This window comes from Maniola jurtina, chromosome 16, assembly GCF_905333055.1.
Source record: "Maniola jurtina chromosome 16, ilManJurt1.1, whole genome shotgun sequence".
Taxonomy (NCBI): Eukaryota; Metazoa; Arthropoda; class Insecta; order Lepidoptera; family Nymphalidae; genus Maniola; species Maniola jurtina.
In genome coordinates this window covers 11,167,751-11,194,455 of record NC_060044.1, presented here as the reverse complement: position 1 = coordinate 11,194,455, position 26,705 = coordinate 11,167,751, and the positions used below count along the sequence as shown (strand labels likewise).

General features: G+C 36.6%; 1 protein-coding gene across 1 annotated transcript in view; it reads left to right on the top strand.

The window, feature by feature from the left end:
- The first annotated feature begins 1,549 nt into the window (after positions 1–1,549).
- The window catches only part of LOC123873251 (connectin-like), a 36,262-nt gene continuing 11,106 nt past the window's right edge, over positions 1,550–26,705 (top strand). Inside the window, exon 1 of the mRNA XM_045918022.1 lies at positions 1,550–1,686. The gene's annotated coding sequence lies outside the window, so the exon portion shown is untranslated. The remainder of the gene's footprint in view (positions 1,687–26,705) is intronic.

Here is a 26,705-nt window from a genome sequence, read left to right as displayed (position 1 = left end):
CTTAATTACTTTGATAGCCCTTTCACTGATCGAAATAAAGACTTTTTTGATTTAAAGTATCCATTTTAAACTGTTAGTTTTGAGTCTTTTAAAATGCTGGGTAAAAGATGTCCATACTTATATAACATAATAATATGTGAAAGTATTTGTTTGTATGCTTGTCTGTTACCTTTTCACGACCCAACTACGTTACTTAGGTACGTTAAATAATATCACTCTTGAGAATCCTCAAAGATATTTGTACCATAAAACAAATAACAATATGGCACGTTTGAAAATGTAAGGATATTATTATAACTTACGAGAAATTCCAGAGTGTATGTAACTAATATTTAACTAACCGACACTAAAATTATTGTGTCGCATATGAGTAGAACCCGTGCGTACAATTTTACCTACGAGTAGGTATATCATTCTCTAGAAGGAAGATAAATTATTATGACTTACCTATGTATTGTATTACCACATAATACTTAATAATACCTTACAGGTATATACCTACAGACTGATTCCGGAAAAACTTAAATCTAGATTGTACAGCACACAGCACTGCAGCCTAAAATCTATACTTTTAATAAAACTAACTGGACGAGTTCTGTAGGTACATTGAAAATATTTTGATTTTAATAGAAGTAGAAATCAAGAATGCAAGCCTCGATGTTACCTCACATAGTTCATAATCCATCAAGAGCATATAAAAAAACATCAAAAAAGGTAGAACAAAAAATTGTCCATAGCAGTTATAAACCTCTGACTCATCCAACCCATGTTACCTGTACTCGAGTAAATACACATGGTTCCGAAAAAGGACCCGTCAGGCGTCAACTGATAAAAGCGTATCGGCAAAACCCACTGACCTTACTTAATAAAACACGCTGGATCTGCGATTGCCGATCTGTTGTTGAAGCAATTTAATTTTCGCCATTTTGGCGCTGTAACAACAGTGAGTGCCATGTGAGCATACTTGGAACTAAATGTTAATCTGTCAATATAGTGTCAACATATTATAGCTATTATTATCCTTAATAGGGTTTCAATCTAGTACACAACTAGAAATTATAAAAAGCAAGTGCAGTTCGGTGTTTCATTCACACATAGATAGGAGTCATTTGCGTTTGGTGATACAATGGCTTGGTCCAAGTTCTTATTTTATCCCCGTATCTGTGCATAATATGGTCCTTAATCTAAGGTCCATTACCATTAAGACCATTTGACACCATGGTCTTAATTGCATTTTAATTCCCGGTACACTCTGTGGGGCGCTTGGAATCTGCACAAAAAGTAAATCTACACAGATTTGAGAGTCCTATCAAATCTGTGTAGGTATGGCCAATGACATCTATGTATTTGAAGTCATTGGGTATGGCCCACGTCTTCCAGCGTACTTGTATATTACTTAATTCCATTTCAGTGGCGAGACCGAAAAAACTAGTTTAAACTATCTATCAAATTCTGTGAAGCCAGAGCCACCCCATTGTGTCCACTCCCTCCCAATTCCAGTTACCCCAGTCCCCAATGCTCAAGTCAGTACTAAACTCGATCGCGGCCCGGGACGACGTTTCCCCCCGAAAATTTACGGAAGTTTCGTGCGAAAATCGTTTTTTTCCGGAACTTTTCGAACTTGTCTCGCTAATTGTGATCGTACTGTGCGTGTCCAGAGGAGTTCCAAAGTTTCCGGATATTTATGTAAGTTCATTATTTTCGAACCCGCTTAAGGTTGTTATGGAGTTTCGGCGATTTTGCGAGCTTCTTGTTTTTGTTCTTTACCTTTACGTGTTATCAAAAGTTCAGCTTTTCACCTTATTACGTAGGTAGGTATACCTTTTAAATTGTACCTAGTCATAATAACTTAGCTCTTAGAAATAATCGTAGTCTCATTTTATCATTAGTTTAGTGCACTCACGAGAAAAAAGGCGAACCACCTTTTTATCATTATTATAATCCCAACCTGTGAATCCCACTATTGGACATAGACCTTCCCTAATAAGCACCACTATAACAGCACCTTCCACACCCAGTAGTATAGATACACCTTGCGTTAATAATAATAATTATAGGTATGGATGGAAACATGCTAGAGTGTTAATTCAAAGAGATTCTGTTTGTTGTGATTAGAAATAGGTAGAATCAAGAATGTACAATTTGAGGCGATCATTTGACTTCTAACCACAGAAGTCAGGATGTTAGGTTCTAACTTCTACCATAACCACCACCCTATTGACAGATGGGAAACCACTTTTAGGTTTAAAACTGCCATAGGTACTTACTTACCCTACCTATATTAGCATGCTCCAATTTTAAACTGCATTGTTACTTACCACCAGGTGATATTGCAGTCAAGGAGTACCTAGGTGCCTACTTGTCATAAAGAAAAAACCTACGAGATATTATACCTATAACGTTTTACCATCGTTATGAAAAATTAGTTCACGGAAACCTTCTTTTAATATAAATTCTAAATGATTCTTCCTTAGGGAGGAATTTTAATGAAAATGCCTATTACGAGTATATTGTAATCTTTGATCATCTTGCAAGCGAGATTAAAACGCAAACGTTGCTTGCTGGAAACATCTTTGTAATTTTTATTTATACCTACATACTTTCATGAAAGAAATTCACAGTAGGTACGGTACCTAAGTTTTAGACTAACAGCCGAAAATTAAAAAAAAACCACTACCCATAGTAGGTACCTACCTATAATAAGTGGGAAGTGTGCTTGTTGATTGGTTTGTCCTTCAATCATGCAGCAATGCGACAGATCAGACAGACAGACAACAAACTAATCCTATAAAGGTTCCTTTTGAAGAAAGATGAAATCTGGTGCAAAAGTTGATATCTAGACTTGTCATAAATCATAGTAGGTACCTACTATTTTGAAAACCTGTTATCAAAACGAATATAATATCCACCTGTAAAATAAACAGCAGAGAGGTTTATTTTGTACAGAACAAATAAATAGTCTGAATATAATACAATTCCGCGGCTTTGCGGGAAACGTATCAAAACATTTGATACCGCAGCCTTTGAAGGCGAATAAAATATTCATGAGCAAACATTTACCTGTGCAAATATAACCAATACAAACAAAGTAAAGCTGGGTGACCACTACGTTTGCGAATCTGTAACATTGCTCTCTTGGACTGTCCAATGGTAAATGTGGCCACTTTGGTCTAGTGGTTAGCATGTTCGATTGCAGATGACAAGGTTCAGGGTTCGATTTCCGGGTCGAGAGTACAAAAGCCGTACGTCTTGCGCCTGATCTCTCTCCGGTCGTGTCAGATTTCCGTCCCATCGGGCTATGAGAGTGAGGGAATAGAGTCCCCCTGTGTTTGCGCACATACCTATAATTTGTGTACTATATACACGATTTTGCAAGAACTAGCCACGGCCGAAGCCTCCCACCAGACCAGACCAGAAAAAATGATAAAATTCCAAACCTCTGCCGAGAATCGAACCCAGGACTTGCCACTAATAAGACCACAGCGCTTAATATCGCGCCAGGAAGGCCGTAGATCTTAGCCTGAGAGTGTATCGTCACAACTGAGATCACGTTCAAGAACTGACTTGCAATGCTCCGGCCACATTAACGGCCAAGACCGCGATGTTCAACGGCGTTTCCCGTTAAACGTAGATGTAGCCACGATCCAAGGTACAACGGCATTCACAATGCCGTTTGGCGTTAGGCGATTTTAACCCCAATTCAATTGGCATTAGACGTTATCCGTTTAGATGTTGCCACTCTGTTTAACGCGTTGATTATCGCAATAGTTATGGCCTTGTTGGGCCATAACTATTGCGATAACCATACTATATCACGTTACCATTACGTTACCCATACGTTACGTTAACCATATTATAACAGCAACATAAAAAATAAAGCAATCATTTCAATAAATACCTATTTTTCAGGCTCTGTTTTTCTGTCTCCAGTAATAAGGTTGCTTTACAAGAAATCAAATGATCTACAATTTTCCACGTCTCCTCTTCCCACATTCGTCTAAAATTGCGTTTCTTTGTGATATTCATATTGTAAGGTTTCCCTGATAACCTCATTTTAACATCCCATTTCATCTCGCAAAATGAAATATCATAGGTTAACTTTTCTATTGTGTTTATTTCTATGTAGGCAACATTATAAAAACTGGAATATTTTGTCAATATATTATTTTACACCTACAGTTTAGTCTACAGCTTATTTAAGATGTTCGCATATCTACATTAGACGATCCGCAACAACCGCAAAAATCGTGCACGCGCTGAACGCAAAGTCAGGTTTATAGCTCGTTCACACAGGCTGCGTGTAGGAGTTTACGTCCGTCACTACGTACGTGTCACGTGTACGTACTTGGTGTCAATCGGCCTTTAATCAAACCTTGCAGTTTACAGTAAATATACATTAAATTGAATAAAACGACTAAGCATTTATTTACACTCTTAATAGAAAAAGACTATTAATTAATATTCTAGCTAATTCCCGGATGAGTTGCCAATTTCAATGCCAAATGCGCGCTTTTTTTTTACTGTCAGTACATTGATATTGATACGTCCCAAATTTTTAGGTCCATTTAACAACATGTATAAAGTTTCAACATACCTACTTAATCAGATAATTGTGGTCATTAATTACATTAGGATTTATGCAGGTGTTGTTGTCACTTCTATGAAAGTTTCCAAACTTTAATTTTATTATGCTTCGCAGCTTCTTTCTTTGCGATTTGGTTAACATGTTGTAGATGCGTCCCACGCTTCAGCCCATCACACGGAAGTTTAGATATTTTTTGACTTTAAAAGTGGCAACACTGCCTACCCGCTTCCGCTCTCCCACCAACGCTACCCCCACCACAGCTCGGACCAATTCACGGTCGGCTTGTCATTATGTGTTTCCGTGCCGAAGCCTACGCACGTCACAGAAACCCGCGTGAAATATATTTATTTTAATTTAATTTTTTAAAATCTTCGTTCTGAACATGGGGAAGAAGAGGAGAAATGAGGACCCAGAGGAAAGGATTAGAAGGAAAATAAGGCGGCTTAATGAAAAACTCAAAAAACGCCAAAGAATTATTTATTCAGACGACGAGGACACAAATCGTAAGTACAATTCGTTTTGTTAAAATTAGACCTGACAGTTCCTCGATGCGAACAATCCTGGGGTCATGATGCGTAATTGCCAAATTCTGGGCTCTTACCGTCAAAACAAATATAAATTGCGAATAGCTAAATTGTGGGCTATTTCAATTTTATAAGAACATTTCTTTCTTTCAAATATACATAATGAATACCTAGGTTGAGTCCATCAACCTTACCACACTGATGCGTATTTGCCAAATTCTGGGCTCTTACCGTCAAAACAAAAATATATTGCGAATAGCTAAATTGTGGGCTATTTCAATTTTATCAGTTTTAAAGAACATTTCGTCCTTTAAAATAGTTACTCGTAGTGAATACCTGTGTTGTATCCATCACCTTACCACACTGATGCGTAATTGCCAATTCTGGGCTATTACCGTCAAAATAAAAATAAATTGCGAATAGCTAAATTGTGGGTTATTTCAATTTTATCAGTTTTAAAGAGCATTTCGTTCTTTCAGATACTCATATTGAAGAAAGCGACAATGCTTCTCCATCCGTGGAACCAGAACGTGAAGTAGAAGCCAGGTCTGGCTGTTCACACGACCCGGTTCCTGAAATTATGTTGCTTGAAGGTACAGAGCCTGAACCAGTGACGACACAAGATGTCTTGCTGGATGCAGACATTCCTGTAGATGCGGAAGCAACTACAGATTTGCAGCCAGCTACCGAAGAAGCCGACGATCTTGATGCCGACGTCCTAGAACTATTAGGCGAAGCACCAGAACCAGAGACAGCACTAGGTAAAGCTATTCATAGGGACGTCGCAGCCAGATGGCTCGATATTATTAAAAAAGGCTTAAATAAAGAAACCAAGGAAAAACTGGCCAAAGATTACCTGATACCAGGCAATTGCGAGCTATTAGTACCGCCCATTTTGAACCCAGAGGCTAAAGCAGCTCTAACGGAACCCGCTGTAAAACGGGATTCGGCCCTTATGCACAGACAGAAACAACTTGGTAACACTTTAGCTGCCTTAGCTCCAGCACTAGAAATCATAATATCCAAAGGTTTCGACCCAGAGCTAAGACAGAAGCTGTTAAAACCGATGAACGACGCTTGCCGAATTTTATGTGATTTGTATCACAACGAAACAAAAATCAGGAAAAAATTCGTGGTGTCTTCTATAAGCACTGAACTGAAAGACACTCTTGTAACCTCAAGTACTGATAAGTACTTATTCGGCGATAATATGTCGGAGAAAATTAAAAATGCAAAAAGCGTGCAGAAATCTAGCGAAGCACTTAAACCGACTCAAAAGAAAACTTATGGAAATCAGAATCGAAAAAACTTCAAATCCCTGCACCAAAAGGTAGCGGGCAAGAAAGATGCAGGGAAGAGTCGACCAGCTCCGCGCCAGTACCACCAGCAGAGCAGCCGGGCCCCTCCACGCCGAGCGGCCCCCGAGCGCTCACCGCCCCCGTCGCCGCCGCGCCGCAGACCCGCCCACAGCCGCCGATAGGGATACATGAGGTATCGTACGCAGGACGTTTACGTTTTTTCTCACAAGAATGGTCATGTATTACAAATGATCCAATAGTTCTATCATGGATCGAAGGCTACACTATTCCTTTTATAAGCAAGCCCGTCCAAAGTACCAAACCCAGTGTTTGTCCTAAATCATCTCAAGAGTCTATAGACTTTCAAACATCATTAAATAAGTTACTTGAAATAGGAGCGATTCGTAAATGCACAAATGACGACTCTCAGTTTTTATCTAGTATATTTTTAGTACCTAAGCCTAATGGAGAAAAAAGATTTATCTTAAACCTTAAAAAACTAAATAAGTTCATCAAAACGAGCCATTTTAAGATGGAGGATTATCGCACTGCATCCAAATTAATTACACCAAATTGTTACATGGCATCTATTGATCTAAAAGACGCATATTTTTTAATTAATGTAACTATATCGCAACGAAAATATTTACGTTTTAAATATCGTGAGCATCCTGACAGTCATGAGTGCCTTTACGAATTCACTTGTCTTCCTTTTGGTTTGTGCACAGCCCCGTACGTGTTTACAAAATTACTTAAACCTGTGATAGAATACCTAAGAAATAAAAATCTAATATCCGTAATATATCTTGACGATATATTATGTTTCGGAAAATCATTTAAAGAATGCAAAGATAATGTGAATTATACAATAAAGATGCTAAAATATCTAGGGTTTGTAATTAACACGGAAAAAAGTTCATTAACTCCAAGACAACAATGCAAATTCTTAGGTTTCATTTATGATTCAAAAAACATGATACTTAAACTTCCTGATGATAAGAAAATAAAAATTAAAAATTATTTAAAAAGATATTCACAAGTTCAAAAATGCAAACTTCGCGATTTCGCTAGATTGATTGGACTATTAATTTCAGCTTGTCCTGCAGTCCAATATTCGTGGGTATACACAAAAATGTTTGAACGTCACAAGTATCTTTATTTACAAAATAACCCAAGTTACGAACAAAATATTTATCTCCATAGCAATTTGAAAAATGACTTTGATTGGTGGTTAAATAATATCAATAGTTCATTTTCACCTTTAAGATTTAATCAATTTGATTACGAAATATTTTCGGACGCAAGCTTAACTGGATGGGGTGCTTTTTATAATAATAGTGTAGCGTCCGGTCATTGGAAAAAAGACGAATCCTGTTTACATATAAACCAGTTAGAATTAAAGGCAGCTTTCTTAGCTTTAAAGGTATTTGCGAAAGATCTTTATAACGTAGATATTCTTTTAAGGATTGACAACACGACAGCTATTTGTTGCATTAATCGTATGGGAAGCGTGCAGTACCCTCATTTAAATAAAATAACCAGAGAGATCTGGCAATGGTGTGAGACTCGTAATTTGTATGTATTTGCATCTTATATTAATACTAAAGATAATACCGATGCAGATATTTTGTCGAGAAAATCTTTCCAGGACACTGAATGGGAATTAGCAGACTATGCTTTTAAAAAGTTGACTAAAGTGTTTGGCAGTTTTGAAGTAGATTTATTTGCGAGTCGTTGCAATGCAAAATGTGAAACTTATATCACATGGAAAATCGATCCGGATGCATGGACCGTTGATGCCTTTACGGTGTCTTGGAAACATTTGTATTTTTATGCGTTTCCACCATTCATTTTAATTTTAAAAATGTTAAGAAAAATAATTACTGACAAGGCAGAAGGAATAGTTGTTGTACCATATTGGCCATCACAGCCCTGGTTTCCTTTGTTTAAAAAATTGGTCTGCTCACCATGTATATACTTTGATCCTGACATTAATCTGTTAACATCTCCTTTCAGAAAGCCTCATCATCTTCACAAGACACTTCGATTAGTTGCCGCGAAATTGTGCGGCAAAAATATCTAAAGATGTCAATACCAGCCAGAACTGTTGATGTTATGATTAATTCGCTTTCTGATAATACGTACAGACAATACGATACTTGTATTAGGTCCTGGCTAGAATTTTGTAAACAAAATAATTATGATTATAGTAATACAAATGTCATTGTGATTTTAGACTTTCTTACAAAAGTATTTGATAGGGGTGCAAAATATGGAACTGTAAATTCGTACAAATCTGCCTTGTCATTGTTATTCCCTAATATGTTAGATGATTATCGAATTAGGAAGTTTATGAAGGGAGTTTTCAGGTCGAGACCAACTCGTCCAAAGTATAACATGACATGGGATACTGACATTGTTCTAAGATACTTATCGGAACAATGGCCACATGAGAACCTCGACTTGGAAACTCTTTCCAAAAAGACCCTTACTTTGTTGGCTCTAGTGACTGCTCATCGAGTGCAAACTCTTTCACAGATAAAATTAAGCAATATCAATGTCAATAGTTCGGACTTGATTACTATTAAAATTCCAGATTTAATAAAGACCTCTCGGCCTAATTCATCTCAACCCTTTTTGAAATTACCTTTCTTTAGTAAAAATCCTAGTATTTGTCCAGCTACATGTTTAAAGGATTATATTAATAAAACAAATCCGATTCGTGAAACTCACAACGATTATTTATTTATTAGTTACAAAAGGCCTTACAAAAAGTTATCATCCCAACGATTGAGTCATTGGATTAAAGAAACAATGCAGAAAAGTGGTATTGATATGACAATATTCAGTGCTCATAGTGCACGCCATGCAGCCACATCTAGAGCCAATAGAGCAGGTGTCAATATTGATGTGATTAGGAGCACTGCTGGTTGGAGCCAGTCATCAGCTATTTTCGCTAAATTTTATAATAGAGAGATAGTTAACGATAATTTTGCGTGCTCCATATTAGAATCTGTATAAACATATGTTGATTAATTAATGAAATAGTATATGTATATTGTATAAGGTCAAAAATGTATTTTATACATACTCAATTAACAAGGAATAAAAATCAAAAAATATATTATATATATTCAACAAGCTATAATCTGTCTTGTTTCATTTATTTCCCAAATAATAGTAAATCTAAATCTTTGTAAACAACTAATGTTTCTCATTTTATATTTGTTACCTCTGAACATCTACAACATGTTAACCAAATCGCAAAGAAAGAAGCTGCGAAGCATAATTAAAAATCAAACGAACTTACCAAGTGAAGTTCGATTGTAATTATGTGAGCAGCTTCTTTCGACGCGATTTATACACACCCTCCCTATTTTATTTTATTTTCACTTTCATAAAGTCTAAGTACACCCTACCCTAATTTATATTATATAAACAAATATAAAATGTATCTAGCTATAACTATAAACTAAAATGACAAGCCGACCGTGAATTGGTCCGAGCTGTGGTGGGGGTAGCGTTGGTGGGAGAGCGGAAGCGGGTAGGCAGTGTTGCCACTTTTAAAGTCAAAAAATATCTAAACTTCCGTGTGATGGGCTGAAGCGTGGGACGCATCTACAACATGTTAACCAAATCGCGTCGAAAGAAGCTGCTCACATAATTACAATCGAACTTCACTTGGTAAGTTCGTTTGATTTTTAATTATACTTACTACTTACTACAAAGTCAACGATTCTCTAAATACAGCACTCATCTCCGTGCTGGCACATGCCCAAAAAATTCTATAACTAATTACATTGTCTGTGATTTCATTGTATCTATTTTAACTTTTATAATAAGTAAAGGAAATATTATTTTATCTGAACAAGATATTTTAACGTAATCTCAAAACCATTACACAAATATGCGAAAACCCGTGAATGGTACGAAACGGTATGTAGCCACTAGCCATCCACGGGAAGTTATCTGTGGCTACAGGCTACATACCACCTTAGCCTTAAAGACGTGATGTCTAGGGATTCATACAATTAGGGGTAGATACGTCGGGATATATTCATCAGAAAAGACAGTCATGCACGAATAAAAAAGCTTTTCAGTACGATAGGTAGGTATAGACGACGACGCTCGTCCTAAACGTTTAGGTTCTACCTCATTAAATAAATGATATCACATTTTACATTGTCATTGGATCTCGTATAAGCAATTTGGTATCACAGGCAGCCATTAGAGGCTTTGGCATGAGGTTTTGCTGTCAGTTTTGCCGCAGTCACTGCTTTGACAAATGGATATCAAGATCATCATGATGATCAATCCATCGGGTATCCATACTGAATACGGGTCTCCTCTTAGAATGAGAAGGACTTAAGCCATAATCCGCCACACTGACCAAGTGCGTATTGGTATACTTCACACAGCTTTGATAACATTATGGTGAACTTTCAAGCATGTAAGTTTCCTCCTTTATCCTTTACCTTCAGCAAGTGATATTTAACTTAAAGATTAAAACGCATAGTTAACGTTAATTTGAAAAGTTATACCATACCATCAGTGGAAAACTAATGCAAACCTTTCCCTAAGTAGGTTCATCATCATCATCATCATCATCAGCCTGTGGACGTCCACTGTTGGACATAGACCTTCCCTATAGAGCGCCACCACACCCGGTCCTCAGCCTTCCTCATCCAGCCACTTCCCGCCAGCCGCTTTATATCGTCGGTCCATCGTGCTGGAGGGCGTCCCACACTACGTTTGCTTAAACGCGGTCTCCACTCAAGGACTTTCCGGCTCTAACGGCCATCGCCCCTACGACAGGCATGGCCTGCCCACTGCCACTTCAGCTTGCTAATAGTTTGGGCTATGTCAGTGACCTTGGTTCTCCTGCGGATCTCCTCATTTCGGATCTTATCCCTCAGTGAAAGTAGGTTACCACTTACTAAAAACTACATACACATTCTATTTTTGCAATTATCTTTGGCTTACACGTACTTCTAACTTAATTATCTTGTTTTCGTGCAACGGCTGTTGGCGTCGAAAATAAGGGCTAAGTATATTTTTCATCTAAAAATATATTATTATACCTAATGAGAGCAAAATAAAAGATTTCCGCTAATTAAAATGATAATAAAGATAGATTTCCGCTAATAAAGATGCTTAAGACATTCGGAATCATTACCAAGAGACCCGGAATGATATTCTGGACCTCATAACGAAAATTAAGGAGCTAGGCAACTACCAATAAAGAGAATTATGTTTTTTTAATTTATTTTTTGGAAGAAATTAGAACGCATAAACATAACACTACTATGTGTTCATAAAACGAATAAGTGAATAAGAGTTGAAATATTTAGATTAATAGAGAGAAAGTAATTAAATAAAATCTTAGACTGCGCAGCGCATCCCGATAGGCAGTAGTCGTAAAATGATGGTTTTGAGCAAAATGGCACAGACTTACACAAATAATAAAACCTTTTAAAACAACATCTACATTTTGAAGTAAAAAACTACAGTGATAGATAATATAGGTAAGGAATATCCTGTACCATCCACTGATCGTGCATTCATACATTTCATACCTATGTATTTATCTATTCGCCTGGGTTACAGCTTTAAATCATCCCATTATACGATAAGTAATAAAATTTAGTTGTAAAATTATCTGCACTGTACAGTCGTATAAAAGCCACCGGGTTAGCTCGTTCCGTAATTTATTTTATAGCAAAATTCAATTTCCAAAGTCACATTTCAGGTGTATCCGGCTCTTAAGGTGCGAAGAGAGGAATCTCTTAGAATTCATAGCACATAACATATAAACTGACTTCCGTAGAATTTATTGAAGACGATAAAACATTTCCGTTTTGCGGATGCGGTTTTACTATAAAATGTCAGACAATTTTCCGGCTCATTCCGGTTTTTTCTGGATAAGGCCGGATAAACAAATGCACGAAATACCCGCAGAAATAAAACAACAGGGCGCAGGCCTATTCGCAGTTATCTAAATGTTAAAAAAAATATGGGAGACCGGTAAAACGGAATCGCTTCGGAATTTGCATTTAAACCGTATAAAATGGTTTATAAAAAAAAATAAAAAAAATTGATTTTTTAAAATTGTTATGAAGTCGAAAACGAAGGAAACTCTCAGAATACTATTATAATAATTGTAGGTAAATAATTCTTAAACTAGTTGCATAGAATACTAACTAGTGGGTAGGTAATGGGGTTGTCTCCCTAATAGTTCTAACAAACAAATTTATTGTAATAGACATAAAATATTAAAATTTTGAAAGATAATTTTTAAAATTTCTCTTTAGCTTTTGAGAGAAGAGGAAAGTTACTCTCAGATACAATTTGTAACAAATTCTGAAGATGACACTTCATATTTTTGTTCCGTTATAAGTGCCGAAGAACGATGAAAGTTTAGACTGATCGCACATTATAGTTGTGCTACAAGCATTGCAGGAGCCGCACGAGTGGAATTTAACACATTGTCTTCTGATACAATTCATTGAATTGAACATTGAACATTCTGAACATGATAGCCTGGTGGAAATCCGGCTGCCAATTGCCAATACTTATTTACGAACAAAATATGCTCTCATAACTCGTATGCTCTCATAACTCTGGCGAAACACAGAAAAAAATATCGCTTCTGACGGGTATAATTATCTGATGCCACAGGATATTTTTTTTAAATTTCGTGCGCAAAAAGAATATTTTACTTATTTATATACGACCTCAGAGATAAATTATCACACAAAGCAATGGACCCGGCAGAGAAATGCAAATGGCGGCTGCATGCACGCCATTGTTTATTTTTCGCGTGCAGGTCTGAAAATTGTGTATTGCTGATGTCAATCACATTTTTAGCAATGGAAAATGCTTTGTGTGTAGCGCGCGCGGTACGTGTGGATCATTTCTAATGTGCGATCAGTATAATAATTGCCGTTAAAACTTTTAGGGTGGTATTTTTAAAGGAATTTCTCCTCAGGAACCACGGCGAAGCAATCTCTGTCCAATTAGTGTCAGCCATTTATTAGTACGGGCTTTAAGGCCGCCTTATATATGTGGGTATTATCTATTAAGATACTGTTATCTATACTTTGGAACGTTATTTGATTTCTTAACCGCTTTTTGATTAAATTTAATAGAGCAACGTGTTTTCCCACGGAGTAAACGATAAATTCTTGGTTTGTTTTATATTTTAATATTATAGTGACCTAATTATTAAATTAAGATAATGATTATGTGATATATTAAATGATGCCCACGATTTTATCCACACGAATTGAAAACAGCGAAGTGATAGTATAAGGGTTCCGTTTTTCCTTTTGAGGTACGGAACCCTAAAATTTCGTCAGAACTCTTTGATTTCCCGGGATAAAAAGTAGCCTATATATATCACTCTACAGGCCTTAAAAACTGTACCCATGTATAAAATCCAAAAAAAAAAAAACATCCGGTACTCTGTCGCGGTATGATTGAAAGACAACCCAACAAATGAACACTCTTTTACATACTTTATAATATTAGTACTTAATGACCTTTACATGCTACTTTGACTTAGTTTGCATAACGAAAAAATAACCATACGTATCTAACACGAGTTCAACAATTATTATCGTATTTTAGTATAAATACTGTTATTATAAAGAAAAAAGATTCCACTAGTACCTGAGCTAGTACTAACTAGAGGCTAAAGCTAAAGGCGAAATTTTGTTGAGAGAAGGTCTCGCTAACGGGTTTTCTTGTAAAAAAGAAGTGTTTAACTTGAAATTTTAGAATCACTGTAACACTCAACAGTTAACAATATCAACAGTTACTCTGTTACATTGATTCTACAATTTCAAAATTAATGTAATATTTCCAACATTTACTCTCAAATATTACATTTACTAAAAATTCTATTGTAACATAATAAATGAGCCTCAATAGCTCAACGGTTGTGGAATGGACTGAATTCTGAAAGGTCGGCGGTTCAAACCCCACCCGTTGCACTATTGTCGTACCCACTCCTGGCACAAGCTTTACGCTTCATTGGAGGGGAACGGGGAGTATTAGTCATGATTAGCATGGCTAATATTCTTATTAAAGAACAAAAAAACAACCTAAGTATATTGATTTTAACATCTCCTAGTCCTGGCGCAAACTGGTAAAATAGAAGTGTTTAACTTGAAATTGTAGAATTAAAGTAACACTCAACAGTTAACAATATCAACAGTTACTCTTAAACATATTATTAAATTAAATTAAACTACAAGTCCCATTGAGCCCAACCGCTCCTAGTCCTATATTCAATTAGGAGACAATAGAAAACCAACCAATTCAACCACAATGTACTAAGGTCAAGTGAAGGTACAAATTGGTACATGAATGATAAATGCTACAGTACAATGATTGTCCTCTCAAGCCGCCTGCCTACTTTAGTTACGGAATTATTTAACAGCGCAAAGTACCTAGCTTTTGCGGATAAACGCCGGGCCGCTGCTTTGTCGTGAAAGCGGCTGTTAAGGCCAGTTTCTAAACCTCCAATATATACGTACATACAGGACTTGTATGGAAATGCCAAAACAATATTGAATAGGGCCCCTGAATCCCTCTTAAACTGATGTCTGACTAGGGTAGCCAGATGGAAAATGAAACGGAAAGCAGAAAGAAGGAAGGAAGCGTATTACTTTGTACAAAAGGAGGGTTTCAGAAAAGTAGAGGAAATACTTAACTAAACGATTTTTTGCGGAAAAGGAGGACTTGTCTTGCATTAGGAGTTAGGATACTATGGCAACCGATATCAGCATATAAGATAAATTCAAGCCTGAGTGTCAACTAGTAATAAAATTTCAAGAAGTCAAGCAAAGAATTGCGAAAATTAATTCTGTACTTGCTGTAAGCACGTGTTTAACTAACCAGAACTGACTTTTACAAACTTTATTGCAAGTGCATGAGTGCATTGTACACATAACTACTTATTTTACTCTAAAGTTATTGTATTTCGAAGCATACATAATAGATTGTAATTTGTTTTGATTTTAGTTCCTTGCCGCACCGCTCTATACCTACTGCCGCTTCCATCAGATACCCGTGGCCCTGAGGTAAAGCCTCTGAGATCTTCGGACTAATTTTGTAGATAGGCTGATGAAAAACCTTGTATACTACTTAACTTACTCTTGGATTAACGACTTTATGTATTCAGGAAATTTTGCAAGAAATATCTTATTTTGTAGCTACTACCAAAACAAGTAAAAAATGTGATTTAGAATTTAGATTAACAAAATTTTGATTTAGTACTTATACTAATCCAATTTTCAGATTATTTTCCTAAGTCTTTATATATAGATTATGTAAATGATAAAAGAGCGTGGATTTGACCTGCAATTCGCTCCAGCAATGCGCGGGACTTCAATTGCTTTTATACATGGCATAATATTGTATCAAATCTTTGAAAAGAGCAATCGCCGAGTTTCTTGCTGGTTCTTCTCGGTAGGAAAGGCATTCCGAACCAGTGGTAGATGCTTTTGACGATTCAAAAGAACTTGTAAAAGTCTAATTGAATAAAAATACTTTGAATTTTGAATTTTATAATAAAGAGGTTATGCACTTAGTGAAAAAGTCTCAGTAGGACGACTTACAAAATGGTTTACTACAATTTGTTTAAGTATTTTTGTTTTGGTGTATATATGTGGAATCGTATAATTTTTAGGGTTCCGTACCCAAAGAGTAATTTGACATAGGCTACCTTTTATCCCGGAAAAGCAGAGTTCCCACGAAATTTTTGAAAAAACCTCATTCCACGCAAACGAAGTCGCGAACATCATCTAGTCCATACTTAATATTATAAATGCGAAAGTGTGTCTGTCTGTCTGTCTGCTACCTTTTACAACAACAACAGGCCCAACAGTTAAACCGATTCTGACGAAAGGTACAGAGTTAGCTTATATCCCGGGGACGGGCATAGCCTACTTATTATCCCGGACAATCAAACAGTTCCCGCTTAATTCCTAAAGACCCATCCGCTTAACCAATGCGTATGAAAGGTACCGAGGTAGCTTGCGTCCCTGTAATTGACATTGGCAACTTTTTATCCCGGAAAATCAAACAGTTCCCACGGGATCTTTAAAAACCTAAATCCATGCGGACGAAGTCGCGGGCATCCTGTAGTAGCTAATAAAAATAGGTGGAAATTCTGTTTGATATGTATTCATGAAGCCATCGATGATAGAAGGACGTGCCGGCGAAGTTTTAACAAGTTATGACTTCATCTAGATCAACTCGTCCGAACAATAATCGAGAACTTTTATGGAATTATGAGGACATGAAATCGGAAATAGGTTTTACCCTTTCAGAGATGAACTTTGGATGAATACGAATCAGATGGGGCCAAAAGTTTAATAACGTTTTGATTGATTCAGTTGTTTGTTTAAATCCGATAGGATACAATTTCTACCTGCTGTGTATTTTTATCGTGAAAATAGGTTTCAAATCAAGAATTGCGTGTTAAATATCCGTTTTTGTTTCAATAGTTTAAAAAATTCTTACTCTAATTTTGAAATCCTGTAAAATAAGATTGTGTTCGAAGTATAGACAGAAAAGAGAGAAAAATAAATAATATGACATCTTCTTACTGAATAACACATATATGAATAACATATCGCGGATCGCGGGAACGGGCAATGCCCCTTAGTTCATAAAGAACACTTTTCCTTTAATATTTAATTAAACAACGGAAAAATTCACAGACTAAATAAAATATAAGGACTTGAAGTGCGCTTTTCCTTAAATATTAAAGTTCTCCTTCAATAATAAATTAAACATTGGAGAGTTCACAGGCAGATAAAATAAAAGGGGACACAAAAATACAACGATTTTTTGAATTTAATTATAGGTAGATAGAAACAAAATCCCGGTTGCAGGATTCGTTAATTATTAATTTATATTGACGCTTTTATTTTCGAGGAAGTTTTTGGTGGGAGAACGTTCAGGTGTCGTTTCAACGCCACTCGCCATATTTCGGGTATCATTTAAACAAATCTCAGGGCTGTACCTCGCCGCCCAATTCCTTAAGGTCTGCATATTTCATTAGATCCGTACATATTAAATGTCTGCACGAATATAACAGGGATTCGTACTTAAGTAGGAAATTAATACCTGTATTATTTCCGGTACAAACACTCAAATATTATTAGAAAATACTTTATTAATAGAATAATTTACTGTGTAGAGTATTAGAAGTATTAGTCTTGCGAAATGATTTTATAAATCAACTAGATGATGCCCGCGACTCCGTCCGCAAGGATTTAGATTTTTTTAATCCCGTGGGAACTCTTTGCACAGACGGACAAACAGACATACAACAAAGTGATCCTATTAGGGTTCGGTTTTTCCGTTTGATATACGGAACCCTAAAAAAACAAAACTAAAAATAAATAGGTCTAGAAATGGACGGCATAAACCGCAAAATAATTTTCATGAATATGTATTAGATATATTTAGAAACAAAGTATCTTTCAAACCAGTAGGTAGGTAGTAACGAATAATCAATACAATTGAAATTCAACAAAAGCCTACTAAAATTCTTACGAAATAAAATAACACAAGTACTGAAAGCAAATCCCCTGCCGTATTTTTTCTATTTATTGAAATAAAAAGTTTTCTAAGAACACGTTGTTCCATTTTAGTTGAAAATAAGTTAGAACGAGCATCGGGACTCTCACATGCCAACTTCTGATATCAAACTAAGCACTTAAGCATGGTAGAGCCCTCTTTAATTTCCATTTGCGAAATAAAAATGTTCCAGCAATATCTGTATACTTAGTACACGTTTGTGCACCTCGAAAACTTTGATAGATTTCAAGTATCGGAAAACTATGACATCAATGGACCAAAATTTGTGCATTTTATAGTCATACTTGTATGGAAGTTGTTGGTGTAAACTGTAAATAAATTTTAAAAAGTTTATTGTTCTTAATATCATTATCAACCGATAGACGTCCACTGCTGGACATAGGTTTTTTGTAGGAACTTCGCACGCTACGGTTTTGCGCCTCATGAATCTAATGGCTCATGAATGTAATAGTCTGAGAATCACAGTTGAACAAGGTCTTCCCAGTACTACATCCGGATCTCAGCTTTCCTCATCCAGCCACTTCCTGCCACCGTCTTTGAGTCGTTAGTTCATCGTACCAGTTGGCACCACAGTATCCTTACCAGTCAGAGCTCTACTAAAGTAATTTTCACGTTTGTAGCTCCTACAATAAGAATTACTTACCCACTGCAGTATGCAATATGAGCTTGCTGTTGGGTTGGGAGATATCAGTAACCTATGTTCTCTTGTGGATTTCATCATATCGGATCTTATCCTATAACTCGCGGAGCACTTTAAATTTATGGATCATGTGACTTGTAAAAGTTCACATCTTTTATCCAGAACTAAAGAATTTTATTTTATAATAAACACCAGCGAGTTTAGTCAATATTACTTTGTAATGTTTTACCAATTAATTCTATTAATTGTCGAGCTGAACAAACTCATTCTAAGCCTCGTACTGAGCATCAAGATATTATACGCCTTCTAAGAAACTTTGTTCTCTTGATTTACAGATGACACAGGTCTCTTTTCCATTTTAATATTTTCTTGTGCTTTTAATTTCGTGTTGTTATAACGTTATTATTAAAGGCCATTACTCATTACATATTTTAAGTAAATATTTTTACTTCTTTGGTTTTGAATACTAAATTATTCTACACTTAATTAACCGTCCATACCAAATTAATATCGGCTCATCTGTTTACCGATTATGATGAAATTTGGGACAGAGTTAGCTTACATCCCAGATATACATAGACTATTTTTATCCCGGAAAATATATTATTAAAAAACATAAATCCACGCGAATGAAGTCACGAGCATCGTCTAGTGTTCGATAAATAGCTAGAATAATCCGTTACCTTTGAGTTACTCTGGTTGATTAAGTTTGGTTCAATGCAAATATTGAAAATAGATAGTAAAATCGTCATCACGTACCTACTACTTAGGTACTTGAGAACAAAATTATTATTTAGTCCGATGTCTAAGTTGTGCAAAAATTAGCTTTTTGGGTGAAAAAAAATTATGAAGGAAAACAAAGGAAGTGTAAAAATCGGACAGACGGACAGACAGTGGAGTTTTAATAATAGGTGGTAATAGGGTTCCGTTGGCAACTTTTGAGTACGGAACCCAAAAAGTATTTCACTATGTTCTTTTATCCACTGAAACTTCTACTGCAGCCGCGAACACGGCGGATAGATAGCTCCGTAAATACTGGCCGTTATACTTGAGTTTATTTTAATGAAACGTTAATTTTCAGCGGGATATAAAGTATAAAATTTCAGCAATTTATTGAAATGAATCCTCCTCTTCCATCATATATTTGAGCGCTTGTAGAGTTTCACGATAAAACTTTTTATGAAATGGTTTTATGAATTTTTATCACGTAAAAGTTTAATGATTTTATCTACCTTTTTTAACCCCCGACCCAAAAAGAGGGGTGTTATAAGTTCGGCGTGTGTATCTGTGTATCTGTCTGTGGCATCGTTGCTCCTAAACTAATGAGCCGATTTTAATTTAGTTTTTTTTATTTGAAAGGTGGCTTTGATCGAGAGTGTTCTTAGATATAATCCAAGAAAATCGGTTCAGCCGTTTGAAAGTTATCAGCTCTTTTCTAGTTACTGTAACCTACACTTATCGGGGGTGTTACAAATTTTTTATTTACAGTTAACTTGCACAATAAGAGCATCTACCACTGGTTCGGAATGCCTTTCCAACCGAGAAGAACCAGCAAGAGACTTGGCGGTTGCTCTTTTGAAAGATTTGATATATCGTCGATTCAGGAGCAAACTGAAAGTTCTCTCATTCTAGTTCACTCTGCCCATGCGCAGACACATTCCTGTCAAAGCCGTCCAGTCCGGAGGCTATTTTACGGCGACTAGACTGTAAGATAAATCATCTTGTAGTTACCTACCTAGCTAGATCTAAGCAAACAGCCCGCACTAAACTGTAGGCATTTACACAAACAGCCACCGATTCATCACATGCGGACAACTTAAATCAAACTAAAACAATAACTTATCCACGAGATACGCAGGGAATTAAACTTCGGTAATTTGTAACGAGTTGCGCCCATCAATCAAATCTCCACGTAAATACTTAACAACTATGTAATTGCCTTTAGTGAAAACTGGGACTGTGAAACCCCCTTTTGATACTTGGTCAAATAAAGCGCGACAGCAGATACGCAATCTACCAAAAAACGGTCGCTTCGGCTTTGTTTTTCACCCCCGACACAAAAAGTGGGGTGTTATAAGTTTGACGTGTGTATCTGTGTATCTGTCTGTGGCATCGTAGCTCCTAAACTAATGAACCGATTTTAATTTAGTTTTTTTTGTTTGAAAGGTGGCTTGATCGAGAGTGTTCTTAGCTACCTATAATCCAAGAAAATCGGTCAGCCGTTTGAAAGTCATCAGCTCTTTTCTAGTTACTGTAACCTTCACTTGTCGGGGATGTTATAAATTTTCAATTTACACTTGTGTTTACAGCATTTTAAGTAATAGTTAGGTGTACATTTAGTGAGCGTTTCCATTTTTCATTAAAACGCACTCGAGTTCTTTTTTAAATAAAAAATAGCGACCAAACGAGCAGGCGGGTCACCTGATTCACGTTCGCTCTGTGGTGTATGGCGTAATATACCTAGTTCTAGATGTCACTGCCGCTGCGTATCTTGTGTGACCAATACTTTTAACTTAAACTTTACTAAACTCTACTCCATCGAGATAAAGTTGGCTTACATTAATTTTGCAAGCGAAATGATAAAATACCTTTCAAAATTTAGCGTGCCCCTCAAGTTTGGATTGACCGGGAGTTAGAAGTGCTGAAGTTAATAGAACGTTTTAAACTGTGGTTTAATTTAGTATCTCTAACTCTATAGCTGTCTGGTACACTTGGAAAGTTATGTTAACTGATATAAGATAAGGTCAATCAAGCCAGAGGCTGTCACATTTCCTAGCCTTGTGTCAGTCTAGGTCACTAGACTGACACAGTCACTATCAGTCAGATAGTGTCTGGCTAATTAATATAATTTCCGAAATTGCATTCAATTAGTGGTAAGATAGCGATTTACAATATGTACTAGGTAACTATTGAAATCTTGGTCAGGTGCTAAAATGCTGTCATATAGTTAAAATCATAAATCCGGGTATCTTTAAAACAAGAGTGAACAGGCACCTTCTAGGTAAACGCGTCCCATCTTAGACCACATCATCACTTTCCATCAGGTGTGATTGTGGTCAAGCGCTTGCCTATTGTGAATAAAAAAAAAACCAGTATTTTTGTACTCTCTCTTTCCTGATGCAATCAATGTAATAATGTTGGATTATGCGTTTTATAGCCTACATTTGATGATACCAGAATAGCAAAGCAAAGCCTTTTACAAGGTTTTGTTACAAGTTTCATACAGTTGTAGTGAATTATTGTGCTATTGCGTCAATCGCATGTCTACCAAAATAACGCACCAATACTAAGTTTATCTTTTCTTCAGCGCCATCTAATCTCACACAATTTCTCGTTTCGTTACGTACAACCCATGGTACACCTTTGAGGCTTTGGTACAACAGTTTGGAATTCCATTATTCTGAAGTACACCGTAAAAACAGGTAAAATTGGCGAAAAAAACGAAGTCCGTAGTGAAACGTGCTTAGCAAAGATCTTGTGTTACTTAGCGGAGAAATAATGCAATTTTTTCTTTACTTATTATTAGCGAACCCAACAGGTAAAAGAGAATCGAGCAATACTGTCTGGTTTTTGGAATTACCCATTCTTTTGTGGCACAGAAATAATATTCATTTCGTTGGTCCTTCCTTTTGGGGGCTTTTTCCAACGTAATACAATAATTTATATACTTACCTGCTTTTCTTAGTGTCTCGTTTCATCAGGTACTAGATGATGCCCGCGACTTCGTCCGCGATGATTTAGGTTTTTGAAATCCCGTGGGAGTTCCTTGATTTCGCTAAGTTTCTATATCGATTTAAAAAAAACACAAATTGATTCAGAAATCTCAGAGATTTCGGTGTACCTACATAGGTATAAAAACACAATTATTTCTTTTTGAAAGTCGTTTAAAAAGTAGCCTATGCTACTTGCGACCAACCGCCGAGTTTCTTGCTGGGTCTTCTCGGTAGGAATGGCATTCCGAATTTTAGTGGTAAATTATTTGACGATTCAAAAGCACTTTTAAAAGTTTATTTGAATAAAAATCTATTCTATTCTATTCTTGATTAATCCTGCACTTATCTGTGAAAGTCCCGCCAAAATAGGTTCAGCCGTTCTAAAAATTAGCCTTATCAAACGGACAGACTAATAGGCTTTTTAGATTTTTGTTCTTTTATCTATTTTCGTATTCTTCTAATTATTCATACTTAAACCGTTTGAGGTATTTAATAAATCGTGTTTTTATCCTGGTTTAGATTTATCTTTAGGTACAGAACCGTTAAAAAGGACGATCTTAAGGGATTAACGTTTTCCACGACAAAACTAAGAGCATCTTCTTTGAGATGTCTTAAAAGCGGCTTAGGTACAGCCAAACGGCTAAATCTAGAATAATTTGGTCTTACCTACCTTAACCCACTGATCTCGATAAGGATCATGGTATTCTAACTACCAAAAATGCTCGTTATACCACAGTACATTTGTACTGTGGTTATACCTATTTAAGGTTGTCAATAATTTCAAAGATTCACTCCATCATATTCCTTTAGCCTTGACCCTTACCAAAAATATTATGTACCCTACTTACACGAATACTTTTTTACGGGATTAAATATTATATTTTGTTATATTTTTCATATAAAAAAGGAGAGTATATCAAAACATGATTCCGTATTTCCTATTAGCAAAAAAGCGAGATATTTTTGATCCCTCGCCAAACTCATAGGAAACTAAAGTCGCTCGAAATCCCTCGGTGTACTGTGAGTTGATGAAAAATTCCGAATATCCTCATAAAAAATATGAAATATTTTGTATACTTACCTAAAACGTCTTAGTATTATCTTGTTTACATATTCGAGTAAAGCGTTTTGGATAACTAAAGGAGAAAACATACAGACGGTATCGAATAATCGGATACCATGGTAATATAAATATCCTTCTAGCCACGGTGGTCAATCTCCATGGAGATTAGCCAACTGCGCGGGAGGTATTATAGTACACCATCGATGTATACACAAGTGTGTGCACAAACACAGGTTTACTCTCTATTCCCTCACTCTCATAGCCCGATGGGACGCAAATCCGACACAACGGAGAAGAAATCAGGAAGAGAACTAACGACTTCACGTGCTGTCCGAGGCACGAGGGTAGAACACCGCAAACGTCCTCACTCCGGGCTAGTATTGAGAAAATTCAATACTTAGACCCAACTCGGGAATCGAACCCAGGACCTCGTCATCTGCAGCCAAACATGCTATCGATTAGACCAATGAGTCAGTTAGTTAGTGAAAACTGATACCATACCAATTACCAATGGATCAGACACCGGCCTTACTGTACCTATTCAATTTTCTTGGAATCTGTGGGAAGGCTAAGTGTCGCAAAAGCCTGTATTTCGTGCTTCCCATTTTGCGGTGATAGCTGTAATTTTCGGTGCACATCTACGTTAGGTCCGGCTAAGTGATGCTCCGATATGCTTACTTTAAATCGAGTTCCTAAGTTACTCGATTCTTTTGATTCGATACCAACTTAGATAGTTTTTAGCATCGGGTCATTGTTGCGATACTCTCATAATGGCTTCGCTAACTACCAACTAGCGAGTCTAGGTGCCTTTGATCGTCGAGTTAGGATACTCATAGGCGAGGATTATACTAGACTAGCTGATACCCGCGACTTCGTTCGCGTGGATGGAGGTTTTTAAAAATTCCCGTGGGAACTCTTTGATTTTCCGGGATAAAAAGTAGCCTATGTGCTAATCCAGGGTATAATCTATCTCCATTCTAAATTTCAGGCCAATCCGTCCAGTAGTTTTTGCGTGAAGAAGTAACAAACATACACACACACACACACACACACACATACAAACTTTCGCCTTTATAATATTAGTGTGATTATACACTCCTCTACTAATGGCGAAACTTCGTAAGGTTGTCGGTTTTTCGTTGTTTATATGTAGGAGAGCGTGCTCAGGAGCTTTTCCATATTCTTGTCCCCATTCCATGCACGAAATGTTTTAAGTCATCATTCATTGGAATAGTGCCTATAGTGAGTAAAAAAAAATAGTAGTTACGTATGAATAGATATCGAATATTCTTTTGAATACTGTGTACTTATCCTACTAATATTATAAACGCGAAAGTTTGTATGTATGGATTGATGTGTGGATGTTTGTTGCCCTTTCACGCAAAAACTACTAGACGGATTTGGCTGTTTGGAATGGAGATAGATTACACCCTGGATTAACACATAGGCTACTTTCTATCCCAAAAATCAATGAGTTCCCATGGGATTTTTGAAAACCTGTATCCACGGGACAAAGTCGTGGGCATTAGCTAGTAGGTATAATATATAAGCAGGTATCGATACCTTATAGGTACTGGATCATCTCTCACCCGGCCATTTCACTATTTCGGTGGAAATCAATAAGCTATGTTCTACGCTCCAATAGCCGGACTGGGGCAGTTGAGATTTACAGATCGTAATAAGTATTCCGCGCTGAAATACTATGTAATTTGTACATTTAGTGACAGCCCTTGGAATTGATACCGATTTAAATGTAACACCATCGTGTTTAAGACCTTTTTAACCGACTTCAAAAATAGGAGGAGGTTCTCAATTCTTACTTGACTCCCAGAAAAAAACCTAATATTTTTAGGATTTCCCGCACCGGGTTAGCGCGGGGGCTGTGAAGGTGTGCGGGGCGTCCCCACCCCGATTGCCATCTCGAACTGTCGCGCAGTACCTAATTAGAGAATCCTTGAAGCATCTCGAGTGACACTTGCTATAATTTTTTTTGAATAATTCACTATGGCGGCTGAATAGTAGCCAGTAGGTAGGTGTTTCCAAATCTGAATGTTTTTACTTTTTAGTTCGTTTTTTTGGCAGTTATAGTCTACCACGCTGGCCAAATGCAAGATCTACTGACTTCACATAACTTTGAAGTTTTCTACCAATTTTTCTTTCACCTTTATATCAAGTGATATATTAATTAATTGAAGTGAACGTACTATACTGTGCGTATTTCGAAAATAAATCCAATTAATATAATATATTACTTATATTTAAAAAAAATATATAAGCGCTTAGCAATATCATTTTATAGCTCGTTCACACAGGCTGCGTAAGCGTTGCGGAAGCGTAGACGTAGCGCGTACCATTGAGTTGTAATGTATGGAACTCTATGAAACATGGTACACCGCTTGAGTAAAGTGTGGACGTATGCGTAACCCGGTGTGTAAGGGGTTTACGCGCGTCACTACGCACGTCACGTCACGTATACGCAATTGGTGTGAATCGGCCTTTACTGTGTTAAAAACCAAATTACATTTTTGGATTGCATTTAGATACCAAATAAAATTATACCTATGAATAATATTTTCTTCTTACCCAAGATGCTACATATACAATATACGTACGACAAGAATCTTTATTAAAGTCACACATGACTCTTATTACATTGGAATAGAGGCGATATTTAAAGGAGAGGGTTCGTCCTATTTCCGACCCTAGGATACAGCATCTCGTAAATTCCCATCGCCTTGTCAAATCCACTTTAGGTACAGCTTTGAATATTTACTGTATCTAATTTAATTGAGTGCCTTCTAACTTCTAAATACATTGGTGAAATATACCAAATAGTTGGGCCAACCTTTATTAAATAATTAATTAATTATGTAGGTATTATTCATACTATGTAAAATTGAAAGAATTTACATACTATGTTAATGCGAAAGAATGTATTTTTAGATAGAGAGATTTCCAAACAAAGTCAAACTTTTATCTCAGAAAATTAGAGTCTTCACTAAAGTGGATGTTACATCGGCCATATTGATTTTGTTATACTAAAATACCTAGGTACCTATAGCTTTTGTCACCCGATCTATTATAGTTTGACAAATTGATTAACACTTCATTCATCAAAATCGGCTCAGTAGTTTAGCCGCTACGTGGGAACATCATGATCATCCCATCGCCGGCTCACTACAGAGCACGGGTCTCCTCTCAGAGTGAGAAGGGGTTTGGCCATAGTCTGCCACGCCGAGTGCGGATTGGTAGCCTTCACACACCTT